Source organism: Crassostrea angulata, chromosome 5 (genome assembly GCF_025612915.1).
Source record: "Crassostrea angulata isolate pt1a10 chromosome 5, ASM2561291v2, whole genome shotgun sequence".
NCBI classification, from domain to species: Eukaryota; Metazoa; Mollusca; class Bivalvia; order Ostreida; family Ostreidae; genus Magallana; species Magallana angulata.
The window spans coordinates 14,824,964-14,837,148 of record NC_069115.1 but is presented as its reverse complement, the minus strand read 5'-3'; positions in this window follow the sequence as shown (position 1 = coordinate 14,837,148).

Below are 12,185 nucleotides of genomic sequence, written 5' to 3'. Positions count from 1 at the left end.
ATGACAAAATTACACTCATTTAACAGAAAAAAACCCCATTGAAAACAAAAACTTGTACTGGTATTTCAATTTTTTGAAAGATACCCGTCCTTTGGTTTGACAAGTACATGTTACTATACTCTGTCCCGAGTTTTTGCTTCCAACACTTTTTGCTTGATATTTCAATAATAGTAAATACCTTTGTGCTCAAACTACGTTCATCCACTAATATGAAAAATGTCCAGATTTTCTGTTTTTAAAGGCCCCCTCTACCGCTTCAGGTTTCAATACACATCCAAAAATTGAAAGTCTACGGAGATTTTGCATTTGATCAGCCATTAAAAAGCCCGGATGATAATGTTAACAAATTGCGCGATGTATTCCGAGTGTATTCCGAATGGAGAAAAGATGTAAACATTTCCCATTACAAATCTCCGTAAGAAAATTGTTTTCGTTCCTGTGAAATTTAATGAGTGAAAATGGATAATTGTTCAATGAAGATATCTTGGATATATTCCCTTTCATCGATTTCAATTGTATTTCTTTCACAGGTATGTGTATTTTATTAAAAATCATCAAAAATTGATGGAAGCAATAACTTGGGACAAACTTTAAAGAACATGACTCCTCTATGTTACATCACAGAAAACAAAACTTAATATCACAGACGAAATAACTACCTACTGCAGGACTGTTACTGTGTTAATCTCAGTCTAAGAAAAATGTTTGTGTTGTGCAAGTTCAGACTACACATTGTTATTATTTATTCCAATACATGCAACACGTACTGTTATTTGGACGGTACACCTCAGGCACGTAGCATCGCCGGGGGGAGGGGGGGGGGCTGACACCTCGGAGCAAACATTTTTTAAGTTACATATAAAAAATGTTTATGAACATGAAGTTGCCCCCATCCCCTTTTAGGAGTGGAATTGAAAACAATTGAAGTTACAGGTGCAGTAAACAGTACGCTAACCCCCCCCCCCCCCTATCCCGGATATGGAGTTTTCGATTTTGAGAAGTTGTACATATTTTATCCCCCCCCCTCCCGCTCTTTTATGCTTATCAATATATTTTGATGTGTCTATCCCCGCCCCACTTTCAAAAACAGGGCACTTGCCTGCACCCTAGTTCCTTTAAAATAAGATAAACAGCCCTTCGATCTCAACATTATATCCAGTATCAATTATGAAAATCGGCAAAGCTTTTTAAAATCAATGCTAGTAGAAATTTGGAAGAATTTTTTTTCTTTTCGAAATGTTGAAATTTCCGAATTTAGAAATATTTTCCACTCGATTAAATTATACTTTTTTTTAGAACCGTAAATGCCGAGAGGGTTAAGGAATTTCCGAGGTCAGTGTAAAACTGTATGATTTTAATAAAAGACACAGTTAAAGAATAATTTTATTTCGGTAACTTTTGTTGCCCTATGTTACTTGACAAGAAGAAAACTTCACATTAAGGATTACTGTTGAACTCAAATATATGTAGATCTAAACTGCCATGTAGTAATCATATTTATTGATTTCAACCTGTTACAAATATAAACATACGTTATGTTCACAGGAATTGATAAGTATTATAAATACATGCATTGCAGTTATATGCAATAATAGGTTATTTAGTTTTAACTTACACATTGACGGGTCTACATTTCAGATGTTGTTGCACGATTTTCTGTAACCGGAATTAAGACAATCACACTAAAGATTTCATGAATGGAGTTTACAATTCCGAAAAAGTTCACTACACTCCCCCACACTAATGACATATAATATAACCGTATCACTTTTGTTCTTCAATTGGTAAGATGATGACTAAACGTCGTACAGATCTGCTTGTAATTGTGTTCAGACATCCATGATAATCACGTCCTGCACTAACGTTCTTGAATCTTAATTTGACGTCCCGAACTCTTCCATCCACTGCAGGGAGTGCTTCACAAATTTCGGCAAATTTCCATTGTCCGCGTATGTTGTTTGAATCCTGAACAAGCACTATATCTCCAACTCGAACATTTCGATTTTCTGTATGCCATGTTTGTCTAATAAGAAGGGTGTGAAATAGTCCCTCATCCATCGTTTCCAAAATGTATCAATAACACGCTGTACAAATTTCCATCTGATCCTTGGGTTTAAACAGGTGTTCCATTCTCCCAATGGCACTCGTGAACTGGCACGTCAAAGTAGTAAATCATTAGGGCAAAGGTAAGTGCCCTCTACAGGATCGCAATTCTTGGTGCCGATCGGACGTTCGTTGAGTAACTTTCCAATTTCGAAAAGAACTGTATGAAGTTCTGAAAATGTCATGACTGCAGATCCAATTGCAGATTCCAAACAGATTTTTGTTGATCTGATGAGGGATTCACTGTATCCATTTTCCTATGGAGCATCTGCAGATTCGATTGTCTCCCAATCCATACCTTCCTGTTTCCCAAATTTCTTTATGTTGTGCCATTCCCATGAATGTACAACAGTCCTTAACTCCTTTCCTGTTGCAACAAGTTGTGTTCCAGCATCTGATATCATTTTTCGGGGATATCCACGTATTGACACAAATCTACGGAATACCATCATAAAAATTCCAACATCATAACCTTCAGCTAGGTCAATGTATACAGCTCTAGACACTAAACAGTGAAAACGTACTCCATATCCTTTTCCATGAGTCCCATTCTGTACAGTATCCTTGATAACAAGTGGTCCAAATAAGTCCACACCACAGAAGTAGAATGGTGGTGCTGGCTTGAGTCTGATGCCTGGAATTTGTCCCATTTGTTGAGATTCTGTGATTTTAAGTTTTTTCCTGCAAGTCACACATTTTGATTTCACACGTGGCCTATTAAACAAGATATAGAAGTAAAGGATCTTCCAAAGGATGTTATGTACAGATTTAGACGTCTTGGACCACATCAGATGGAATTATTACTGTTGGTCAAAGAATGAATAAATGGATTGAAAATAGTTGGAGTAAGACATCATTTGCTCTTGTTCCATCAAGTCACCAATTTGCAGAGTTTATTAGTCCCCTACCGGTTTCACCAGAGGGGACTATAGCTTTCCTCTGCGTCCGTCAGTCCGTCTGTCTGTCTGTCTGTCTGTCCCACTTCAGTTTTCCGTTGTTTTTTTCTGCATGCGTTTGACGAATGATGTGAAACTTGCTGAGCAGCTTCAAAATATCAAACAGCAGACCAAGTTTATACTTTTGTAGCGTGTAGTCAACACAACTTCCAGAAATTTAATTGTTTTACTCCAAATTGTTTAATGATCGGGTTCGTTATCGGGCTCGGTGTGTACTAAATGAACGAGGACATTATGTGGTCAGTAAAATAATAAATAATATCGTGCATTATTTGTATTATTACATTTATCATTTCTAATAACAAACAAGTTCTGTAAAATGGTGTCAAGTATTGTGTAAATTTTAACGGCAGGGTTTTATCATTATTATTATTACAATCGGGTTCGTTATCGGGTTTGGGCTGTTGAATAATAGACTAGACTTCTGTGTTTGCTTTGATACAAATATGTACTTTTTTAAATGGATTTTTGAGATTGTTTGCTGTTTATTATAATCATTTTTCATAATTTCATACTTTACAATTACTACATTTATGATAGGGGATATTTAATATACAAGGTCTTAAACTTTTGCCATTTTCAATCAAAGGGGTTACCGGTAGGGGACGTGTATTGCTTATGCAATACTCTTAGAATGCTTGTTGTAAAAGAAATTCATGACAGAGAACATGCCGGAGTTGATGTTACTCTTGCCAAACTTCGGAGTAGATACTTGATACCAAAAATAAAAACCTAATAAAACGTGTGAAATCAAAATGTGTGACTTGCAGGAACAAGAGAATATGATGTATTATTGAACTATTTTCAATCCATTTATTATTTTTTTTAATAATCAAACTTATGATTTCAACCTGTTTCAAATGTAAACATACGTTAAGTTCACAGGAATTGATAAGTATTATAAATACATGCATTGCAATAATATGCAATAATAGAGGGCGAAGTTCTCTCACGGGCCCGAAGGGCAAAACGTGTATACATGTATATGTCTAAAAATAGAAATTACACTCTATGCCTATGAAGTTGAAAAACTTTTCCAAGATGGAGGAAAAAGGAATAACTTCACGTGCAGTGACATGTTGAATTTGAATATCGTACTAACTTCACGTTTAGTGATAATTGATCAGCTTTGTTTAATGAGTGATAAATACATTCAAACTTACATAGTGTGTTCTTGAAAAATTAATTCCTAATTAACAAAACAAATTTTCGTTTCCTACAACTTTCAACAGTTGCATTAAATCCGATCAAATGAATTTCAGGACATCTGATTGGACAAAAAACGTGATTCAACAGTGAAGCAGATTTAATTCATCGTAATTAAATATAACATCATGTATTTGAATTAAATTTGCTTTCTGATTACTATTTGAAAACACCAAAGACGATTTTTCTCCAACTTTCAATTTTGAAATTTCGTTTTTAGGTTTCTTCTCAAATCGTAGCCTAACATACTCATACCCAGGTCATTTCGTACCCAGAATTCAAATTAACTATCAAAATCCAAAAAAAAAAATTAAGTTACGACCAATAACTAATTCAATATAAAACAAAAGATAATCAAAACTTAATTTTGTAGACATCCTAATCTTTGACAGACACATTGTAAAATATTTCCCGATTTCAAATCAACCCCCCCTCCCAAATGTGTAAACCATTCGTATATAATTAAAAAATACAATAAATATTCAAAGTACTCCCAAACCGCCATAAAAAAAAAGCAAATAGGGAGATTATTTGGAGTAATATGCATTATAAATACTTAAAAATTATTTATAATAGGAAGTACTGATCTGCATTCACAATCATTCACAATATGCATTGGACACTAAATGTAAGACAATTGTCAGACAAACTCAGATTAAATTATACACCCCGGTATGTACAATATACATGAAGGACATAATTTGCACCTTATAATGTGAATTAGCTAGGTTACTACATAGTATCTCAATTCTCTAGTTTTAATGCACAAATCAATCATTGAATGTTTAATAATTCAGTGTTTGGATGACAAATTTTAGTGAATTTAGGGACCAAAAATAATCTTAATATCTGTCCATACAAGTGAAATATTCTGAAGATAAATGGATTTTCTTATTGTAAAAAAATATACGTCATTACTTTTTAATTCATGTTTTATGCAAACATTTGAAATGAGGGAGTAAAAAGTTAAAATACTTCATGCTGAGAAATTATCCAGAGATCGATCTGTGATGTAGATACTACATGTAGCTGCAGCCAGGCATCCAATATATGTATAAATTACTTCAGACTAGACAATAAGACTTCAAAATAATACACATGTATATTGATAGAATCAAAATAATTTTTAACTGTCCCAAGACGTTTTGCTTCATTATTAGTTATTCATAAATATCCCTACCTTTGCTAGCCAAGGGTTTGTGATCTCCAGGAGCAGCGCAGAATCAAAAACCCTTGGCTAACGAAGAAGAAATATTTCAGGGTTCAAACAATATTTATTTACATACCAGAATGAAAATTTGTTTACAGGTTTGTGTATTTGAATTCTCTCTCTCTCTCTTTCTCTCTCTCTCTTTCTCTCTCTCTGACTTGTTCGGCTGAAAAAGCAGCTGTTAATAAAAAATCTATGGAGATTTGTATTGCAAGTGATAAATTTTTCTTTCATGTGAAAATCTATGAGTAAAAAAAAAAGATGTTCAGATTTTAGTTGTGTACCTTTCTATAACATTGTCAAAATTGATGGAAACAGTAACCTGGAACAGACTATAGTCTATAGTATATCAGGGCCGGGCTTGAAACAATTTAATATGTAATAGATTAGAGTCCAAACAAAACAATTTATGATGCCACAGATGATTAAAAGGGCATCTACTGATCTAGCCCCATATATATTGGCTTCGCCCTTCAAACGGTTACACCATAAAACATATTAGGCTATTTAGTTTTAACTTACACATTGACGGGTTTACATTTCAGATGTTGTTGCACAATTTTCTGTAACCGGAAATTAGGCAATGACACTAAATTTAGATTTCATGAATGGAGTTTACAATTCGGAATAAGTTCACTACAATTACGTTTACTCAGGTTTTGAGAATTCAAAAAATATTTTTACAAAATCAGAAGGGTTTTTTTTAAAACACAAAATAACAATTTTATTATCAAAAATCAATATTGATGTTCATGTTTTATTTATTTGAGGAAGCTATGCTATGATAAAGGTAGATAAAAATTGAAACAGAGGAAATTCCGACAAACACTTTCTTTTGCTATGTAGCCCCTTTCTAGCCATTTATTTACAGATGTAATTGGCTCTCTTCTCTCCTTAATAAGTTCGTTATACATGTCTTTGCAACCTTTTTTATTGGTGAAGAAGATGTGTTTATGTGACTGGGTATACTTGGGCCAGACTTGTATTTGATTTCATTGATATAATCTTTATTTAATCTTTCAACTATTGCTCTCTTTAAGCTTGCATATTCAGTAAAATTTGTTTTTATATTTTGGTTTTATATTGTTTCTAGACAAGAAAAACACCCTCATTATCAAAAAGATCTTGTATTGTTTTCACGTCATGAGATCAATAATCGAAATCATGCGTATCGACGGTGTTCTAAGTGCCACACATAATGTGTATGCGTACATTTTGTGTAAGCTCCGACGGGACCATTCATGAAGGTTTCGATGACGACGGGGAACATGGCGCAGGACGACAGCTACTCAGGACCCCGTGATGTGTTAATGTGACTGGGTATACTTGGGCCAGACTTGTATTTGATTTCATTGATATTATCTTTATTTAATCTTTCATATATTTCTTTTCTTTAAGCTTGCATATTTAGTAAAATGTGTTTTTATATTTTGGTTTTTATATTTTGGTTTTATATTGTTTCTCGACAAGAAAAACACCCTCATTATAAAAAAGATCTTGTATTTTTTACATGTCAGGAGATTAATAATGGAAATCATGCGTATCGACGGTGTTCAGAGTGCCACACATAATGTCTATGCGTACATTTTGTGTAAGCTCCGACGGAACCATTCATGAAGATTTCGATGACGACGGGGAACATGGCGGGGGACGACAGCTACTCAGGACCCTGACAGATAATGAAGTGAAAAACGCGCTCGAGGTCGTGTCGTATGGGAGCAAGATTGGACCAAGACGTTTCGCGCATATCAACAAGACAGGTCTCAGTGCCGCAAAAAACTACCCATGTCTGTGTAAAATACTGGCCTCGCAAATTACTCAATCCATACATTTGCAAGTATTCATCATGTGATATTAGTGAGTTTATAATTTTATTATTTATATGAAACGTTATATGCATACAAAGAGTATTATTATATGAATGAATATTATATGTTTAAAAACGTATTAAACGAAGGACTGAATGTTTGAAAAGTTATTAATAATTAGAAGCCATAGTTTCTCTTCACTGTTTATCTATTATTTGTGATTTGTAATTCTAGATTAACCCTCCGCCCTTTTCATTTCAGCCCTTAGTTAATATGAAGCACCACTGGTTATTTTTTTCTTTTCTTGTTTTTTTTCTCGTTCATATTTTCTATATTAAAAAACAAATATGTTTTATACTATTTATGTGGGATCAAAAGAACTACACAAATGTGTCAAACTTATTTAAGAACAGGCTTTTTTATTGACCCCGATGCCGGAAATAATGTGTTCCAACCGTCTTGACTCCGGTGTGAGTTTATACTTTATTATTTCCTGTTTGAGGTACTATCGGGACAATTAGCAGAAGGATAAAACGTACGCTCAACTAGGACCTTGGGTCACCCAAAAATAGTTCTCCAAAATATGAGTGTATTAATGATCACTTATGGAACTCTTTTACAAGTAAAGATAAGAATGTAAATCTACTTTCTTTTTTTCTATATCCATAGGGAGACCACAGGTCACCTTACGTTCTAAAACAATGTCGTAATCATTTTGTTAATCAATACGGAAACAAAAGTCACCTAACAGCTACCTAGTGGCAGTTTTACAATATTGAGATTCATCAGAAGTGATCCACTGTAGGGAGACCAGGGGTCACCTAATGTGTAATATCAATGGGGGGATGTCATCCGGTTATCTTATGACATTTTACAAGATTAATATTTACTGGAAGTAAGTCATATAAGAGAGACCGGGGGTTAAATTAAGTAGAATGTTCGTTTGAGACCAGAGGTTACCTTAAGTCCTAAATATGAAGAGAGAAAAATAATTTTGGTAATTAATAGAGCAGGTGTCACTTTAAGTGAAATATTTATAATATGCCTAGAGGTCATATTATATTAGGACCTATGGATTCTATTTATCTATAGGAAAATTAGAGGTCCAGGCACGTAGCATTAGCCCCCCCCCCCCCCCCCACCACAAAAAATTGATATGAAAATAAAGAAATGAGGAGTGAAATTGAAGTTATATAGGAAGCCAGCACCCCCCCCCCCCAGTCCCCCACGGTTCGGATTTTGAAGACTTTGGGAAACTTTTTTTTTTTTTTTGCTTGTCAAGATTTTTAAGATTTTTTGGATGAGTCTGCCCTCCCCCGCCCCCCCCCCCCCCCCACACACACACACTTTCAAAAACGATGCTACGTGCCTAAGGTCACCTTTATAGATTTTTAAGGATACAGATTCATCAGAAGCCATTCACTGTAGAGAAACAAGGGATCATTATAAATACGATATCAATAGAGATCACCTTAGGTCCTGAATCAAGTGTTGTTATAATTTTGGTAATATACTGGAAGACGAAGTTCACCTAATGCCATTTTTGAAGATGGATAATCACTAAAAGTTCGCCACTGTAGGAGACTACATGTACCTTAACCTTAAGTGGAACTTCAATAAGGAGACCTAAGGTCACCTAAGGTCACCTAAGGTCCTAAATCAATGAAATAATATCCTTATTAATCTATATAGGGAGACCATTGATCACATTAAGTGAAATATCCAAAAGGAGACCAGAGGTCTGACCGTTATGCATTTTTGAAGATGGAGATTAATTCACCAGAAGCAACTGTAGGGAGACTAGTGGTCACCTTTTTTTTAATTTGCAATTTTTTGTAATTACATTTTTTCACATTCATACATACACAAACACACCATAGATCATAAGTAATTATACTATAAAGTTGATACAATCAGGAAAAAAAAACTATAACTTCTGCTCTAGATCTTGTATATATAAAATATTACAGATTTTCCCATTCAGACCATATTGTAATATGTTTGTAAAAAGAAGAATTTCTAATTGCTAGAAACTTTCAATTTCATATCTAAAATGCAAATGACACATTTGTCCAGCAATGTTTGGGTTTTTTTTATTACAAAGACATTGAAAATATACTGTTTGGTAAATAAAATTAGAAAGTTAATGAATAAATTTGACTTTGAGAGAGGAGCCTCTCCGAATAATATATTGATTACATTAAAACCAACTCTCTTTGAGACAGTATTGTAAATATGCATACTCAAACTATTCCAGATAGCAAGTACAGTAGGGCAAGATGTGAAAATATGTTCAATGGTTTCAACTTCACTCTTGCAGAAAGTACAAGTGTCATTATCAACTAATTTAGCTTTTTTCAAGTAAGCTTTAACTGGAAGAAGTCTATGTAATGTTCTATATTATAATCATTGTATAGAAGAGTCTTTTGTGACCTTGAAACATATTTTAAACACATCCTGTAAAATTAATTCAGGATATCCTCTTTGTACAATAGTGGAATTCCCTCTTATTAATTAGTTTGTGAATATGCTTGGTACATTTCTTGTATAAAAGAATTTCAGTACAATGATAAGGAACAAAAGGACCAATAATATTGCTGTAGGCTTCCTTACAGAACTTTGAGCTTTTTACAAACTTTGCTACAGCACTGATCATACTGTTGTATTGCATAAAACATATTTCAAAATTGAATTTCTTTTCAAAATCAGATTTTGATAGAAATGATCCATTTTCATATAAAAAGTCTTTCACAATTTTTTACACCTCTTCTGTACCATTCTTAATAAAACACAGGCTTTTTATCCACCTTAATTTTAGAATTAAACCAAACTGAAGCATATGTTATGTAATCATTTGAAATTTGACTTTGGTTAAAATGTGTATTCAATACAATAAGCCATGACTTCAGAACATCTCTCCAAAAAGTGTTGGTACAGTTGTTCAAAAGATTTTCAATAAAAGCATCACCAAAATCCAAAAATCCAGACACAATATCTCCAAACACTGCTTTAAAAATACTCAACCAAGATTGTCCCCCCTGCACTAGTCTTTGTATCCAAGAACACTTTAAAGAAGTTATAAAATTATTCAAGTTCACCATACAGACCTCCTGCAAAGAGGTTTTGTGTCACGACTGAGCGTTTAATTTTATCACACTTCGATTTCCAAATAAATCTAAAAAAATCATTGTTCAAAAAATTAATTGTTTCTATTCTTGGATTTGGTAATGAAATAAGTAAATGGTTTATTTTTGGAATAATAAGACTTTTAAGTACAGTAAGTCTTCCTATGGGAGTCAGAATTCGCCTTTCCCATTGTTGGATGAGTGCAGAGATTTTCGGAATTTGAATATTATAATTTAATTCAGGAATTTGTTCCAAGTCAACAAAAAATGAATACCTAATAATACAAATTCAGTGGCTCCCCAATCTAATTTCCATCTAGAGTGATGAAAGACTTACATTTAAGATGAAATTTTTTTTTAACCAAACCGTATAATTTTTGTTTTTGAGCTATTAACTTTCAACCCCGATATTTTTGAAAATAATTCTAAAGTTTCGAGAGCATTAAATAAAGATGAAGCAGAACCGTCAAGGATGAGGCATGTATCATCTGCATACTGGGATATTTTATGTTCTCTATCATACACAAAAATGCCTCTAATATCTTTATTTTGTTTAATTAGTACAAATAATGAAAAGATATGGGGCTACAGGGTCACCCTGACGACATCCTCGCTGTATTTCAAACTGTTGCGACAGAAAGCCGCTTTGGAGAACAGCCGCTTTAAAATTTGTATTGAGAATTTTTACCCATTTGATGATATGAATTCCAAATCCAAAAAAAGTAACACCTTATAAATGAATGACCATGAAATTGAATCGAAGGCTTTTTCAAAGTCAATAAGCATGAGTAATCCAGGGATATTCTTGACTTCTGTATAAGACATAAGATCATAAATAAATCGTGTATTTTCACCAATGTATCAACCCTTTATAAAACCAGTCTGAGTATTAGAAAAAAGTAAATCCAGAGTCGATTTTATCCTAAGACTGACACATCCAGATATTAACTTGTAAAGAAACATTAGGTGGTCACCTTACTTCGAACACCAATAAAGAGAACAGAGGTTACCTTAGGTAACCAATTAGATAATTTTCTTAATCTTAAGTGAACCATTTATAATGACACCAGAGTTCATCTTTGGATGATGGAGAACCTATACCCGATATCCGCACTCTGTCTAACTGGTCATCAGATTTTACATTTAACATTCCCGATTTTTCAGAGAAAGATATTTATAATTATCTTGTAATCAAAATGAACACTAAACGTCAACTTAAATCAAAAGTGTTCCTTGAAGATAAACATGTCCATTCGGTGGAATACAACCCTATCAATAATGAAAGTTCTCATTGTGCCATACGTTGTAAAGTTATACCATCATTCCCATCAGCTGACATGAGCAAGCGTCCATTTTTGTCAAAGGTTACAGGCAATGTGTTCGCTGCACATTGCACCTGAACAGCAGGGTATGTTAATTGTAATTGTGTACACTATCGTGCCAGAAGTATGTACACTTTTCCTTTTTCCCTATACATTTCATTGAAACAAGACATATTTAAAAGGGTTTTTGTTGTTATTTTTTGTCAGATTTTGAATAATTTTTTATTGATTTAATTAGATTCAATTTGCACTGTTTGACAAAAGTTGAAATAGTTTTTTGACAACTCATTTGTAAATTATGATATTTCAAACACAACACAAAGATATTTTTTAAAGACTCTATTATACTGTATATCTTTTGCAATAAATATGATGCCAAAAAAAAAAAATAGAGAACTTTATATTTTGAATTGGTCAATCCATTTTTTTCAAAATTAATTAAGGGGTTATTTTTT